Source organism: Lactuca virosa, chromosome 6, assembly GCF_052849685.1.
Source record: "Lactuca virosa cultivar CGN04683 chromosome 6, Lactuca_virosa_CGN04683_v6, whole genome shotgun sequence".
Lineage (NCBI taxonomy): Eukaryota > Viridiplantae > Streptophyta > Magnoliopsida > Asterales > Asteraceae > Lactuca > Lactuca virosa.
The window spans coordinates 189,172,520-189,188,824 of record NC_136431.1 but is presented as its reverse complement, the minus strand read 5'-3'; the positions used below and the strand labels follow the sequence as shown (position 1 = coordinate 189,188,824).

The window sequence follows — 16,305 nt, the reverse complement described above, 5'->3', positions numbered from 1 at the left end:
AACTGAAGTTTTGCAGTTTTTTGTTTATTTGCTTTTTAGTTCGTTTTTACGTTTTTGTTTTGTATTGTTTCAGTGATATATGACAAGGGGATCCTACTTTCCTTTCATACCACCACCTGACGATCCATAGTCCGCATTCCACAAAAAAAAGATAAAAAGGTTGACGAGTCAAGTAGTAGTTTTCACGTGGACAAGTTCAAAAGCTTTGAAAAGACTCCCGACAAGAAGGGCATTGGGTACGAACCAGAAACCACGAACGATTCAGAATATTAAGTAAAAATAGAAGTAGAAGAAATGGCCGATATAGGATAGATGAAGATGGAGGAGTACAAGAGGAGAATGCATAATGACAACGATATCGGTCTTGTTCCGCCCGCGATACCAGCTGCTACAAACTTTGAGCTCAAAGGCCACATTCTTGCTATGCTCAAGGACAGTCCATTTTTTGGGAAAGACTATGATGATGCCTTCAAACACATTAACGAAGTATTGTACATTGCAAATTACTTCAATGTTCCAAAAATTTCAAGAGATGCACTACTACTAAGAATGCTTCCAGTGACATTTACTGGAGATGCAAAATTTTGGTTGAAGTCACTTGCACTTGGAGCCATTAGAACCTGGACCAACCATCGTGAAGCATTCATAGAACAATTCAGCCCTTCTTCAAAGATAGCCAAACTCAAAAATAAGTTTGCTAATTTCCAATAAAATGATGGCGATTCTTTTCATGAAGCTTGGGAAAGATACAAGGGATTGTTAAGAAATTTCCCTCAACACGATCTAAATGTGTAGCAAGAAGTTTCTATATTCTATGATGGGGTAAATGTGACCACAAGGAAACTCCTTGATTCTCAAGGACCAATGGCGAAGAAAAATCACACTACAATCAAGGAATTAATAAAAGAATTTGTGAAGCACTCTAGAGAATACTACAACCATAGAGAGGATGTTACAAGAGGTAAAGAAACTGGAGATGGAGGAAACAAGAACTTGACAGCGGTGATGACGATACTCGAGAATATGGACCGGAGGATGACAAAGATAGGTGAATCGATACATGCCATACAAGTAGGTTGTGACAATTGCAATGGATCACTTAACAAAAGATTGTAATTTGGATGAAATCAGGAACCGAAAAGCACAAATATGCTACTCTAGTGGTGACCGGTATGATGAAGGTTGTAGAAAGCCAAAGAGGGGATGGTTTCCATATGAAGAATACAAGAAAGCTAAAGGTACCTGTTCAGGTTACTACAATTAGCGTAGTTATTTGAAGGACTTCGGAGAGTACCGCTGCTCTTATTTGAGTAGAATCCTGGTATCTTTCTATAATCGTCTTTAAGAGAAGTATCGGCAAACTGGAAGAGGCTACTACCAAAAAGAACAACCACCACCCGAAAAGAAACTACATTTTGAGTCAATGTACAGTAGATTAATGGAAGCTTCTAAGAAAATAGATGACATTACTGATGTTATAATTAGAAACCAACAAGCTTCCATTAAAAACATCGACACTCAACTCGGGCAATTGACTAAGCTCGTGAACGAATGCTAATCATCTAAAAATACCGATCCAAAACCACAACCTCATGTGATGGTCATTTCTACTAAAGATGACACCATCTCTAAGCCTCTAGTGATCTTAAATAAAGCATTAAAGAAGCCAAATCCTCAACCAAAAGAAGCGAAGACCAAAGAGGAAGAACAAGAAGGTGCCTAGTATTCACGACGTGAGCAGGTATCTGTCATGTCGTGGGCTCAGCATCATAAAAAAAATAGTTCTTTTTTCAAGCCTTATCATCCTCCGTTACCTTATCTGTCTCAAGAAAGGGCACATCCATTGGAACAAGACAACAAGAGATTCATCAACCAAGTGAAGGGTATTCCGATTAATATCCTGTTCCTAAAAGCAATAGCCAAGATGCCTATGTACGCGAAATTCCTTCAAGATATTCTCGACACTCGTCAACAACTAGAAAAGATGTCCAAGGTTATTCTTAATGAAAAATGTTCAGTGGTTATTTTGGAAGGAATACCAATGAAGATGGGAAATCCAGGATGCCTCACTTTGCTGTGTGAGTTTCGAAATGCCACGAAGACATTTTCTTTAGCCTATTCTGGAGCTAGCATAAATTTAAAACCTTATTCTTTTTATCAAAAGCTTGACTTTCCATAATTGAAGACCACGAGAATGGTGATCCATATGGCTAATCGTTCGGTAACTTATCCTCGAGGCATAGTTGAAGACTTATTGGCTAAAATTGGAAAAAGTTTTTCCATTTGATTTTGTGGTCATAGATATGGAAGAGGATGAGGATGCACCAATTATTATTGGATGCCCACTACTCAATACCACAAGATCCTTGGTGTACATTCAAGAGTCAAAGCTTACTTTAAGAGTGGGGAAGGAGGAGATTACATTCGGGGTTGATGAAAGATTCAATAAATCGAAAGCACAAGATGGAGTATTTCTTATGGATAGGGTAAATGAATATAATAAGCTAGAAGAGTTGGGAAATTTATGGAAGAAGAAGTATAAACTAGGGAAAAGCCAAGACCAAAAGAAGAAGTCAAACTTACCAAGCCTTGAGCCTCGATTCCAATGACTTTTGAAGTTTTTGCTTTTACTACACCAAAAGTTCAAGTCTAGGATGAAAGTGAAGATGAAGAACTTAGTCCAAGTGATGAAGAAGAAGATCAAGAAAGCAAGGAGACCATGCTTGATAATATGGAAGTGTAAAAGAAGGAACCCACTGAAGATAAAAAGAAGAGCACCATGGCTGAAAATTCTCAAGGAGTCAAGAGTAAACACGATGAATGTGACAACCCAAAGAAGAAAGAAAATTCGATAAAAGCTTATAGAAGAAGGGTTGTGGATTACAAAAGGAAACGCCTTGAGATGAAGGAAAACAGGGAAATTCTGCTCCCAACCAGCACAAGATAGAGTGGGAAGGAGTCTGGCTCACGACTCTATCAAAAGAAGCGCTTCTCGGGAGGCAACCCAAGCTCAGTTTGCATTTTCTTTTCCCTTTCTTTTTAGTTTATTTGTTTTGCATTATTTTATTTGATTTTTAGGATTAGTCATGTGTCCATATTCTATTTAAAAAATCAAGTGTGGGATCTAATGAGTAAGTGGTCAATTATTTTTGAAAAGAAAAAAATGGATTTTTTTTTTTTGACATTTTCATTACCCACGACGTGGCCATACTTTGTCACAGCATGGGAATTTATTAAAATCACGTATAAGTTTCTGGTATAAAAGCTTACGACGTGAATAACGAGAGGACAAGTTCCTTTATACTTAAACCACAAACACATTTGACTGTAATTTTTGCAAACAAACTTACGACGTGAGAGGCAAGCCTTACTACATCTTTGGTACCCATTTTGATTTTCGGGCGATTTCCATTGTTCCTTCTTATATTTCGTGTTCCACACTCGTAAAAAGGTTTGATTTAAATGCTTAAATCCCTTTAATTTCACTTATTTTATGTTTGAAAGTGTTGGGTATATGGGTTGCTCCATTGGGCTTAGTTAGTTCGGTCCATATGTAATCACGGTTTGGGCCTGTCCAGCCGTGTTCTGTTTTTAGGGTTTAGTATATATAGTGCATGCATGCATTATATTAATTACACTTCTTGAATATTTCCGTTGACAAGTACTGTAACCCTAGCACGCCTCTAAAGTAGAAGTTCTTCATCGAGCTCTTCTGAGGTGTTGTTGTTTTAATCATTCAACATTCGTTTGATTCATAGTGGTGTTCATTGTTTTCTATTACTTGTTATTGTCTTATTGATATCTGTTTGAATCTATCGATCTAAGAGAATATTATTCTCATCAATTGGTATCAGAGCAGGAGGCTGTGTAAATCATACGCATCTCTTCTGTTTGAAGAATTTTCTTAGGGTTTCTGCTTTTATTGGATCTGTTAAGCCGTCATTCCTTCATTGACGTTGTTCTAGATCTCGATATTACCCTATTCAATCTTTACAAGTCTGATTCTTAGCAGATATCTGAAAAAGGTCATCATGTCTCACGAAGATTCACAAACCAATCCGATCAACATCTCCAACAACGTTGGATCTACAACCAGAATCCCGATTCTATACACTCAAGACTATGAAGTTTGGATGCATCACTTTGAGGACTACGTCGTTGGTTCCGAAGACAATGGTTATCTTATCTGGGAAGCAATAACATTGGGTCCTTTTGTTCATTCTGGTACAAATAGAACGATTAAGACTCAAAAGGAGTACAACAAACTCTTAACTGACGTGGAGAAGATTCCTCAAGACGAAAAAGATAAGTTGTTGTGTAATGTTAAAGCCATGAGAATGATCCGATTTGCTTTACAGTCTGATACTTTTCGTTTGGTAAGCTCATGCACCACGGAAAAAGAGATCTGGGATAAACTTAAAGAGCTGTATTCCACTGATTAAGACCTAGAGCACTCTATCCAAACTCTATTTCTCTCTGAGTTCGGTGCTTTCCAACAAAAGTCTAATGAAAAACTTATTCAAGCATTCGATCGTTTCAACCATCTTTTGAGTAAGATGATCAAGCACGGCATTGGAAGAGAAGTGATCAAACAGAACGTCACATTTATGAATGGTTTAAGACCCGAATGGATGGTTGTGGTATCAACGGTGAAGTCTCACGAGCAATTTAAAACCTATTCACTGGCGAAGATGGTATGTATTCTCAAGTCTCATGAAAGTGTTGTGACTAAGGAAGCGAAAGTGGTGTCTGGTATGGGATCCCTGGCCCTTCTCTCTAAGGCAAAGAATGTGGCAGAGGATGAAGAAGAGTCAGAGATGTCAGAATGTGATATGACAAGAGAAGAGTATGCAATGATGGTTTCCAACCCGAAGCGGTTTGCTCGCAAAAAGTTTCCTATTGTCAAGAACCGAAACTGGCAGGGATGCTATAGCTCAGAAAAGGCGAAAGAGGAGATCAAAAATACTCCTCAGAAAGAAGAAGAGAAGAAGGAGAGCAAACTGGTGGGAGACTCCGGATACGATTGCAACTTCTGTCATGGAAAAAACCACTTTGCCAAAGATTGTATGTTAAGAAAGCTATCGGAGAAGAAGGAGGGTGAAGATGATGAAGCATACTATATGCACAAGTTGGAGGAGATAAAGAAGAAGAAATCCTCTAACAGTTCAATGAATGATTTGATTGTGCAGGAGAACGTTGTGGATGATGAGTTTGGTGGTGTAGAAGTCTGGTCTACAAACTCTTAAGATGAAGAAGTGCGTAAACCCACACATGGCAAGGCATTTGTGGCGAAAGAAAAGAGTATTGAGTCTGCTGGGAGATGCTTGATGGTCACAGCTGGGGTGTCACAAATGAGGGGCTACACAACCGAAGGCGAGTATGATGAGGCGAATCTGAAGGAAGATAAGTGTTTTGCTGCCAAACCTGTGAGCGAGAGGATCTACGACTGCGATCAGTTGATCAAGAAGGTACAATCCATTCTCGAATCACTTAAAATACCTGTAACAAACTATGAAAAGGAATTAAACGATTTGAAATTCAAATTTTCTAGTTTAAGTGGTAGTCTAATGCAAACACGCCTCACAAATGCTAACCTAACCGATCAAATTAGCAGGGTGACATCCAAGAATGAGGAGCGAAGGATGTGGATAGAGAAGACGGGGTTAGAGTTAGTTAGGACGAGAGATGAAGTTATTTATTTGCAACGTGATAACTTGAAACTTATGAAACAAAGAAACATTTTTTGCTTGATTGCTAAACGTTTATATACTAATATCACTCAATTGCATTTAGACTGTGAAATCGGCAAAAAGATTCACAAAATGATTTTGCCCTTCCTGGAGTTAAAGGAGGACGAAGTTGATATTGATGGTTATAACTGTGAATCTATTGTTTCTTCAGATAAAATCTCTGACGCCTACAGGGTTGGTCTGGACAAAATCGAGTCCTTTATCAAGTCCAAAGACCATAAGGACATGCTTAAAAATCTTTTGGACGAGAATGATAAATGGATAATCAAGACCGAAACCATACAAAAATTTGACTCATTGAATGCCAAGTTAAGTTCAGAAAACAAAATAAATGTTGAAAACACTTCTGAATTTGATGAGGACAGTGATATGAGTGAAATTTCTGTAGAGGATGTGGTTGACTGCTCAGAATTTGTCAAGAGCGAAACTGAACCTAAAAAAGGTCTTATATCTGAGAATTCGGTTAAGTTCGCTCGAGTGTCCAAAGATAAATCCAAAGCTATGAAATCGAAAGCAGTGGTTTATCAAAAGGTTCAAATTGTACCAAATCAGGTATAGACCACGTCAAGGGTTACTCAGAAACACACAGCCGAACTGACAACCATAGTAAACGAAGATAACGCAGGTGGTTGTGATAATTACTTTTGGTCTGCTCCAATCGACATTGCAGATGAGACTGTCGGTTTATCAGAGAGAACCTCATGGAGGGTTAAAGGCAGATACGTGGCAGAACCACTCAATAAGCCTACAAGCTTTGATGTACCAAGCACAAGTGGTACCAAAGAAATCCCAAGCGAACCAATGACGGCTGCAAGCGAAACCTCTTCATTGAAGAGCGAAACTCATGCTGAGAGACCAAAGCCAAGAGCAAACATACACAAGTCTCAAAAGCAGCTTGTTGAACAAAAACGTCAGCGAAATAAAAGATATCAAATGAATCTCAATGAAAGGAAGCAGTTTTGGAACTCCCAAAACTCCAATTATGTTCGCACAGAAAAGGCGTCAAATCTCAAGGTGAAAGTTGGATCAAAGGATAATTATGATCCATGCACTCTCTACCAACCCTGCAGTCAAGCGAACCGAAAGCCCAGTTTCGGTCCCAATTCTTGTAGCGACAAGAACCGAAAGACTAGTTTCGGTCCCAAGACTAGCCTCGATAAGAACCGAAAGACAAGCTTCGGTCCTAAATCACATCCTCCTCATTCTCGACCAAAGCAGAATCCTAACAAGGATGTCAAGGATAGCAAGGGAAAAGGGAAACTCGTCTCTGAAGTCAAAACACAAACAAAGAAGACGTCAGCTAACCCTAGGAAACACGAAAACGAAACTGTTAAGAATCAAAACAAAAATCCTCAATCTGATTTAAACAAACTCAAGGTCTTTACCATCAAGAGGAAAGACGCAACCACACTAATAAAAAGAACTTATATGGTTGATCTTTCTATTGCTATTCCCTGTTCTGTAAAAGCCTCACGTGGACCCAATCAACTTTGGGTTCCTAAATCTGCTTGATTTTTGCAGGTTATAAGTGACGAGCAGTTCGACGACGAATGGTACATTGATAGTGGTTGCTCACGTCACATGACAAGAAGGAGGGAAGAGCTAAGGGAGTTTCGGGCTCTTAAGGATGGTGGATGTGTCAAATACGGGAATAATTCATATGGCACGATCAAAGGCTACAGAATGATCACAAACGAGGAATTCTAAATCCGAAAGGTAGCATATGCCGAGGGATTGCAGCACAATCTCATCAGTGTCTCTCAACTGTTGTGGGAACTGGCTTGAAGGTTTCGTTCGATGATGAAGGCTCTGAGATTGTTGAAAAGAAAACGAAGGTTGTCTTGTTAACATCCAAGCGAAAAGGAGAGATGTACCCTCTAAATCTTAACCCAATTTGAGGAAAGCCAACTGTATGCTTATTAACGAAAGCACACTCTGACGAAAGTTGGCTACGGCACCGAAGGCTCTCACATCTCAACTTTAAGGATATAAACAAGTTGGTTATCGGTGATCATGTACGAGGACTCCCACTTCTCAAATTTGATAAGGAACACTTGTGTGCAGCATGTGAGATGGGAAAGCAAAGCCGAAAGAGTCATCCCACAATTGTCAACACAAAGATCATCCAATCTCTTGAGCTGCTTCACATCGATCCATGTGGTCCTTCGGCCATAGAAAGCATCGGTGGTAGTAAGTACATTTTAGTTATTGTTGATGACTTTTCACGTTTCACCTGGGTTTTCTTTCTTAAACAGAAATCAGAGGCAACTCCAAAGCTCAAAGCATTTATAAAGCAAGTGGAACTTCAATTGCGAAAGGTGGTTAGAAATGTCCGAAGTGACAATGGGCTGGAATTCAAAAACCAAGAGTTTGAAGAATTTATCGTTGAAAAGGGAGTGTCTCACAACTTCTCTGCTCCCTATACTCCACAGCAAAATGGCGTAGTTGAAAGGCGAAACCGTTCGTTGTGTGAAGCGGCCTGAACCATGCTCAGTTTCGCTTCTCTACCTCTGTATTTCTGGGCTGATGCAATTGCTGATGCGTGCTATACCCAGAACCGAACCTTGCTCAACAAGAGATTTTCCATCACTCCATACGAAATCTTGAATAATCGCAAGCCAAATGTCAAGTTCTTCCATGTGTTCGATGCAAGGTGCTTTATTTTCAACTCCAAAGAGAACCGAAACAAGTTCGATGTAAAGGCAAATGAAGGGATTTTTCTTGGTTACTCACTAACTTCAAAGGCATATAGGGTTCTGAATAAACGTTCAAAGAAACTTGAAGAAACCTACTATGTCACCTTTGATGATAATTATGTGAAGAAACTGCAATCCAGCAAAGTACCAACGGAGGAAATCTTTCCAAAATCAGGTCAAGTCACGGTTCCTATTTCCAATCTATTTGAAGAATACATGTTGCTCTTTGATGAACCAAAGAGAGCCATTCATTCTGAGGCAAAAGCTGCTGACAACAAGATCGACAACTTGAAGAAAATTATCGATGAAGCAGCAAAAGAAATGGAAAGTGCACATCAAGGACCAACCGAACAGCCAGGTCAAAGCGAACCTCACAGTCCAAGCGAACCTCAAAGCTCAAGCGAACCTCAAGTTCAAGGCCAACCCCAAAGCTTGAGTGATCCTTCTCATAGATGTTCTACATTCTAGGGGGAGAGTTCATCTACACCAAGGAGACCTGACTAACCATTCCAGGGGGAGAACCCATCTCCAACAATGACCCATGAAATTCCAATCGAGGGGGAGAATTCTGAACCAGATGTTGAGGTTGTTTTGTCATTCGAGGGGGTGAAAAACAATACAAATGACGAAGATTCTCAATCAGAATTCGAAGAAGAAATCAATGCTGAATTGGATCCTGCCTATGATCCAAACTACCCTCCTCTCACAAATGGACAAAAGATCATCCAAAGACTCAAGTAATCGATGAAACATCTGAACGCGTTCTCACACGGTCTCAAATAAAAGCGAAGCAAACTGCTCTGTTCTCTCAAGTAGAATTTTGCATGTTTAAGTCGTTCGTCTCGAAAATAGAACCAAAAACGGTTTATACTGCACTCAATCACTCCGATTGGGTACAGGAAATGCAAGACGAACTCCACGAGTTTGAGCGAAATCGAGTCTGGAGACTGATTCCCACACCAAAGGATGCATCTGTGGTTGGGTTAAAATGGGTATTCAGGAACAAGATGGATAAAGAGGGAAAAGTAATTTGCAACAAGGCAAGACTGGTTGTCAAGGGATATTGTCAGGAAGAAGGTATAGATTACGAAGAAACCTTCACTCCTGTAGCAAGGTTAGAATCAGTTCGGATCTTTCTGGCATACGCCGCTCACAAGAATTTTGAAGTCTTTCAAATGGACGTCAAATGTGCATTCTTGAATGGAGAACTAGAGGAGACTGTATACGTTGAGCAACCACCGGGTTTCGTGAACGAAAGGTACCCTGATCATTGCTATATTTTGGATAAAGCTGTCTATGGTTTGAAGCAAGCTCCTAGAGCCTGGTATGAAACCCTTACTCGATTTCTAAAAATGTCCAAGTTTAAACAAGGTTCGGTTGACCCAACCTTCTTTCGCAAGAAAGAGGGTGACCACTTAATGATCGTCTAAATTTACGTCGATGATATCATCTTCGGTTCCACGAATCCTAGCCTCACAGTTGAATTCAGGAAGTTGATGGAGACTAAGTTTGAGATGAGCTCAATGGGTCTAATTAACTTTTTCCTTGGCTTGAACATTAGACAGGGACCCGAAGGCATATTTATCAATCAGGAGGCTTACACAAAGACCCTACTGGCTAAGTTTGGCATGATGGGAGATTCCAAAGTAAAGGTTCCTATGGCATTTGGAATGAAGTTAACACCATCTTTGGAGAATCGGCTGTAGATATGACCCTCTATCGGCAAATGATACGGTCTCTAATGTATCTAACAACTAGTAGACCAGATATTATGTTTTCTATTTGTTACTGTGCTATGTTCCAAGCTAATCCACGCGAACCTCATATGGTGGCTGTTAAGAACATCTTCAAATATTTGAAGCGAACCTAATCTCTCGGTTTATGGTATCCTGCTAAATCAGGATTTTTCGTTCAAGCATTCTCTGATGCTGATCTTGGAGGATGTGGTTTGGACCGAAAGAGCACTACAAGCATATCTTAATTCCTCGATGGTAAACTCGTCAGCTGGCAGTCCAAGAAACAAACATGTGTTTCACTCTCTACAGCCGAAGCTGAATATATTGCTGCAGCATCTTGTACTTCAGAGGTCATTTGGATACAAAGCCAACATAGAGACTATGGCCTAAACATGAAGAAGATTCCACTTTATTGTGACTCAGAAAGCGCTATTCGGATATGTCACAATCCAGTGCAACACTCCAAAACGAAACATATAGCACTGAGATACCATTTCGTCAAAGATCACGTTGAAGATGGTAATGTGGAAATCCATTTTGTTAGATCTGTTGATCAACTAGCTGACATCTTCACGAAAGCCTTACCTGAAATAAGTTTTAATAAAACTCTCCAAGGCTTAGGAATGATGGAAGCTGAATCAGTACCGAAACTACTTTCGCCTCATTAAAATTGAACAAGCGAAATAGAGCGAACGCTCGGTCTATTTCGGCTCCAGATTTTTCGGGAACCGAAATGGACCGAACGCGAAATAGAGCGAACGCTCGGTCTATTTCGGCTCCAGATTTTTCGGGAACCGAAATGGACCGAACGCGAAATAGAGCGAACGCTCGGTCTATTTCGGCTTCTGATTTTTTTTGGGAACCGAAATGAACCGAGCGCTCGGTCTATTTCGCTTCACTACTTTTAGGTGAAATTTCGGGTGTACAGCTTGTACACTTTCTATGTCTTTTCTCACTTCATTTCTTTTCATAAAAATCAAAAATATTTTTCTTTCTGTTTTTAATTCTTTTTCAGAAAATTCATAAAAATCAAAAATATTTTTCTTTCTGTTTTTAATTCTTTTTCAGAAAATTCATAAAACTCAAAAATATTTTCCTTTCTGTTTTTATTTCTTTTTCAGAAAATTTATAAAATCCAAAAATATTTTTTTGTTGTTTTTGTTGCTTTTCATTAAAATCAAAAATTCCAAAAATATCACTGAAAAGTATCATCGATCATTCAAATGATGGAGCTGGGACAGGTATACATTTCTTTATCTTAGTACTAGCTAAGTGTCCCTAGAAGCATGTTGTTGTATGTAGACATAAGCCTCAAATACTTCAAGTGAAGCCTTACTGTTGTATGCTGATAAACCACTTATGTCATGAGCTACCTTACTCGTCTCACATTGAGTTAAGAGTTGTCTGCTCGGTCCTTACTATATAGCAGAGGTACTTTCGGTTCTTTAACCTCCTTATCACTCTTCTCCATCTCATTTCGGTTCATCAGTGTAACCCTTGAGACTCTCAGAATTTACCACTGAGGTTTATGGTTACACAACATCGGTGTTAATGATCTTAGCTTCGTTTCACCACGTGCTAAGTGAAACCCAAAATCCAACACCAATAACGAATTGACGGTGAACAATCAAATGTTCTAGTTTTCACCCACGTTTTAACGAAACCACTTTAGTGGAAGGTACCAAGAAATCTCTTTTTAGTTTTTGTGCGATCTTTATGAAACTGTCTGACACCAAGGCATTTCTTCCCATAAGATCTAGTTTAATTTTGTTTTTGAGATTTCTACAAATATCATCAAGTCACTGAATATATTATCTAACCTACTTGTTTAATAGGCTACACTGGTCTCACAAGTACTTCATCCCACTTTCGGTCTTATGTCAAGTACTGAAGTTCGGTTGAAGCTAAGCTCCCCTTTATAACTTAAATTTGAAAAGATGTCTTTCAATGTTTCTTAATAAACATTTGATCGTATTTCAACGGGAAACCAAACAGACACTTCTAAGTTTTCTCTTGACTTTGAAGGAAGCGATTCGTGCCCGGGATCCATAGTTTCGTGTCTAAATAGACATCACTTAAATCCCACAAATACTTTGCTTTATTTCTTTTCTATTGGCACACTCTTGCACGAAGATCATTTTGATTTTCCTAATTCTTGTTCGTGTTACTAATGGCAATTTTTCAGATTTGATGCTTCGGTTGTAAATGCTATGGTGATATACAATGTAAAGGCGCGAACATTGCCAGCCTTATATGAAGCGAAAGGGTTTGTCACAGTTTGAAAAGGAATTTGAAAAGTTTTCGAAGTTGAAACGACGGTAACAAGATAAGATTTCAAACCGGGTCAGTGGATAAGATTTGAAAAGGGTGCGTGAATTTGAAACGGTTCCTAACATCACGCCTGATGACGTCTTGCTAGGGAAACACAGCTGTCAAATCGCGTTTTTTCAGGCGCCGATTCAGAAGATCGTCGAATCATTACTGTGGATTCTTTCTCTCTCCTGGAGATTGTATATAAGGTTTTTCTCACACCCCCTGGACTACTTTACCAAGTCACAACTCTCTCAAGAACACACCGGCGAATTTCTACTATTCATCTTCTTCTTCACACCTGCAACAATGGCTGAATCTTCATCTGTTTATGAAAAAACGACCCAGTCCTCTCTTCTCACCATTAAACCGAATGAAAACCTCATCATTGATCTTACACATTTCCAGTATGATCCCTACATGCTGCAAGTGGTTGAATGCCTCAAATATTCACCACTTGTAGTAGCCCTAACCCAGGTGGAGTATGTTCCAATGACGCTACTTTCTCAGGTCTACTCAACCGCTGTCTACGATAAAGCCAAGGAGCGCATTTTATTTGAGATCGTCAATCAAAAGACGTTGATTTCAAAAGCTAGGTTTTGTTTGTTGCTACGGCTTGCTATCGATGACTCCCTGATCAACCCTGATTCCATTACCAACACTCAGCTCTTCACAATGTTCTACGATATGGGGTATACTGAGATTCTCACCACTGTCACAAAGTTCAAGAAATCATGTCTTCCTCCTCAGTGGAATGGTCTATTTACCCTCCTCTCTAAGGGTTTATCGGAGAGGGTTGCAGGTTCTGATGGAGCGAGCAAAGCGTTCATGACCCTTCTCTACGGTCTGTACCATGGGGTCAACATGGACTTTGGATCTATCTTATGGTCTCAGCTGGTTCAAAGTATTAGTTCTACTTCACGCTACTCTGAAATCTCTTGCGCTAGGTTTTGGACTCTTGTTACTCAATGGGCGATGGAGAAGTTTCACGTTCCAACAATGGCAGACTCATTGATGTCGTCTATTGCTACTTTCCACACGACGATGATACTTGTCTCCGATCCATCGAAGTTTCTCTTTATTGGTTCGGTTTCAGAATCCATGTACAGGTGTGTTTCCAGTGAAAGCAAAGTGATAGCTGAGTACAAGAAGCGACCCCTACAGGGCCAAGGCGGCTTACTCCCGAAATGCAAAGCTCCCTAGACGCAGCAGATAAACCAGCTAAAAGAGGGAAGAAGCCTGAAAGAAAAGGGGAGAAGGAAGGTCACTCCTCAAAAGTTTCTACTCCCAAGAAGCGAAAGTCTGAACAAGCAGCCCCTACTACTCCAAAGAAACGAAAGATCAAGAAGAAATCATACAAGCCGAAGGCTCCTTCTCCTTCTTCAAGTGACTCTGACTACGTTCCATCGGACCCACTGCCCGAACCAAATTCTAGTGAAGATGACGTTTCTCAAAACGAAAGTCCGCCTCGAGGTAATTCACCTCCACCCTCATCAACTCATGAAGGTAACCGAAACTCACCTCCTCCTTCTCCTACAAAATCGGTTCCTATTACCATTGATCCCTTCCCTCCTCCCATCTCATCTTCCACTACAACCTCAATTCCAAATCCAACCCCTTTATTCACTAAAGTTACCACAACTACTACTACTCCAAACGAACCTCATGTTCGTATCAACGTATCTGATACGGGGGCACCTACTTCTGAATCTGAACCACCAATTACCTCCAAACCTTTATCCCCATCTCCCTCACACGAATCTAACACTGTTCTTGGAGGAGCAGATATGGAATTTGATTCTGTTTATTTTAGTCCATATCGAGTACAGAGCGATGATGATGATGACGCTCTTGTCATGAAGAGGCCTTTAAAGGACCTGAATGACAAGCTTGACCAATTGCTTTCTTCCTCTTCTTCCAGTAATGCATACTCTGAAGCAGCTATCAAGGCTCTGTTGGCAACCTTTGTCAAGGAGCATGACACTTCCATTACTAATGTTGTCAAAGCTATCGATGCTTCCACTTCCACATGTCAGAAAGCTTCTCTTGCAGTTGAAGCCTCCACCAAAGATTGCAAGCAAGCGACCGCAAACGTCGAAAAACTAGTTTCTGATGCTCAAATGTTTCTTGACTCTCTTCAGGCTGCAGCTCAGAAGAATGCTCAAATGGTGAATGCTTCTGTTGATAATCTTACCCACTTGCTTCAGGCTGAAAAGAAGCACTTTGAGGAAACACGCAAAGCAATCTAGACTGCCAACACCGAGCTTCACATATCAGTTGGTGCCCGTCTCACTCAACTTGAAGCCGAACTCGCTGTGGAAAACAAGATAATGGATGAGTTGGATCGTCGAACTTCTCAGTTTAAAATTTAGAACTTGAAGCTCAAGACGGAAACCAAAGAGATTGAAGAACTCAAGTCTGAGCGAGCAGTGGTCAAAAGCTATGTTGGTGATGTGCATTCTATTCTTTTACATCTTTTGGAAGCACATGACTCGGTCCTTACCATCTCGATTCGACGCCACTTGGCTGAGAAATTGAGACCTGCTCTAGACATTCTAAGCAGGATTGAAGGTGTTCCAGAGCCCGTTGTCCCTCCGAAACAAGGGGGAGAAAATGTTACTCAGGGCCAGGGTCAATCATAACAACCTCCAAAAAGCAAACCCATCACCCAACCGAAAGTCACTGCTAAACCGAAGGGTAATGAAGCTTCGGGCAGTATGAAGGACAAACAAAAGAAGAAAATTGGTGAGGATGATGAGGATGAAATCGATGATGTGACTGATACAGGAGAAAAAGCTTCCAAAACCGAAAACCTCAAAGTCAATCCTGATGATCGAGAGATTGAGGAAAAGTTTGTAAGGCGAAGGAAGAATTTGATAGGGAGAGGAAACAAAAAGAAGCGAACGATGTATTATAACAGAGGAAATCTATGTTCCCTCTGTAGACTATGGAAAAGCTTCTGAAGGAGGTAATTGAAGCTCCAAGAAGACATTGGCTCGAACCGGTCCTTTCATTCGCTCTTGAGAATTCCAAGGATTCTCAATTTGATATGCCAATCACCCGAAAGGCATTCATCTTTCATTGTTTTGAGTCAACAGTTGCCATCCCCTCTCCTGACCCGAAGGTTGATCGAGACCTGCTTGAGTACTATCTTGAGTTCTCTCAACCTGAATACCTAACTTGGAGTAAACAGAAGATCACAACAGTCAAGGTGTTGAAACCCACTTCAGCAGGGAAGTTTATCAATATCAAGTTCAAAGTGACCCGAGGCTCAGACAGTTCGGTTCATATGATCTCCCTGGCTGATTTGCCAAATTTGAATCCTCATGACTGGATTCTCCGGAACAATATTTTGCTGACTAATCAAAAAGAGTATGAGCCTATTATAGATCACATCAAGCGAATGCTGGTGGGTTACATTCTTGAAGTCGCAAAAATGGATAAGGAAATCTCCTCTGCCATAAGAAAGAAGCCCACTATCAAGCCAATAGGGAAGGCAAGCGACATCAATTTGATGATGAAGGGTAAAATCGACCCACAGTTTCATACAGTCATGTTCATCAGGGTAGAAGGTCAAAAATGCTTGTTCGCTCTTGTTGACAAACACTTGTTCTCCACTTCCTGCTTGGAGCATATTCTCAATATCATACACGGGTGCGATCAGAACAGTGAAGCCGATAAGAAGATGTTTTCAGATATGCTTCGGTGGTACATTAACTTTCTTCAAACTGTTCTTGCGATCATCCCCAAGTTGTTCAAGACTGTGAAGAAAACCACCGTTACTCAACCCAGGTGATATCTCGCCTCAATTGG

General features: G+C 40.2%; 1 non-coding gene across 1 annotated transcript; it reads right to left on the bottom strand.

Moving 5' to 3' along the window:
- Positions 1–678: 678 nt before the first annotated feature.
- Positions 679–785, bottom strand: LOC145122957 (small nucleolar RNA R71). The gene has a single exon (XR_013714840.1). It is a non-coding gene; the product is annotated as a small nucleolar RNA R71 (small nucleolar RNA).
- Positions 786–16,305: the final 15,520 nt, after the last annotated feature.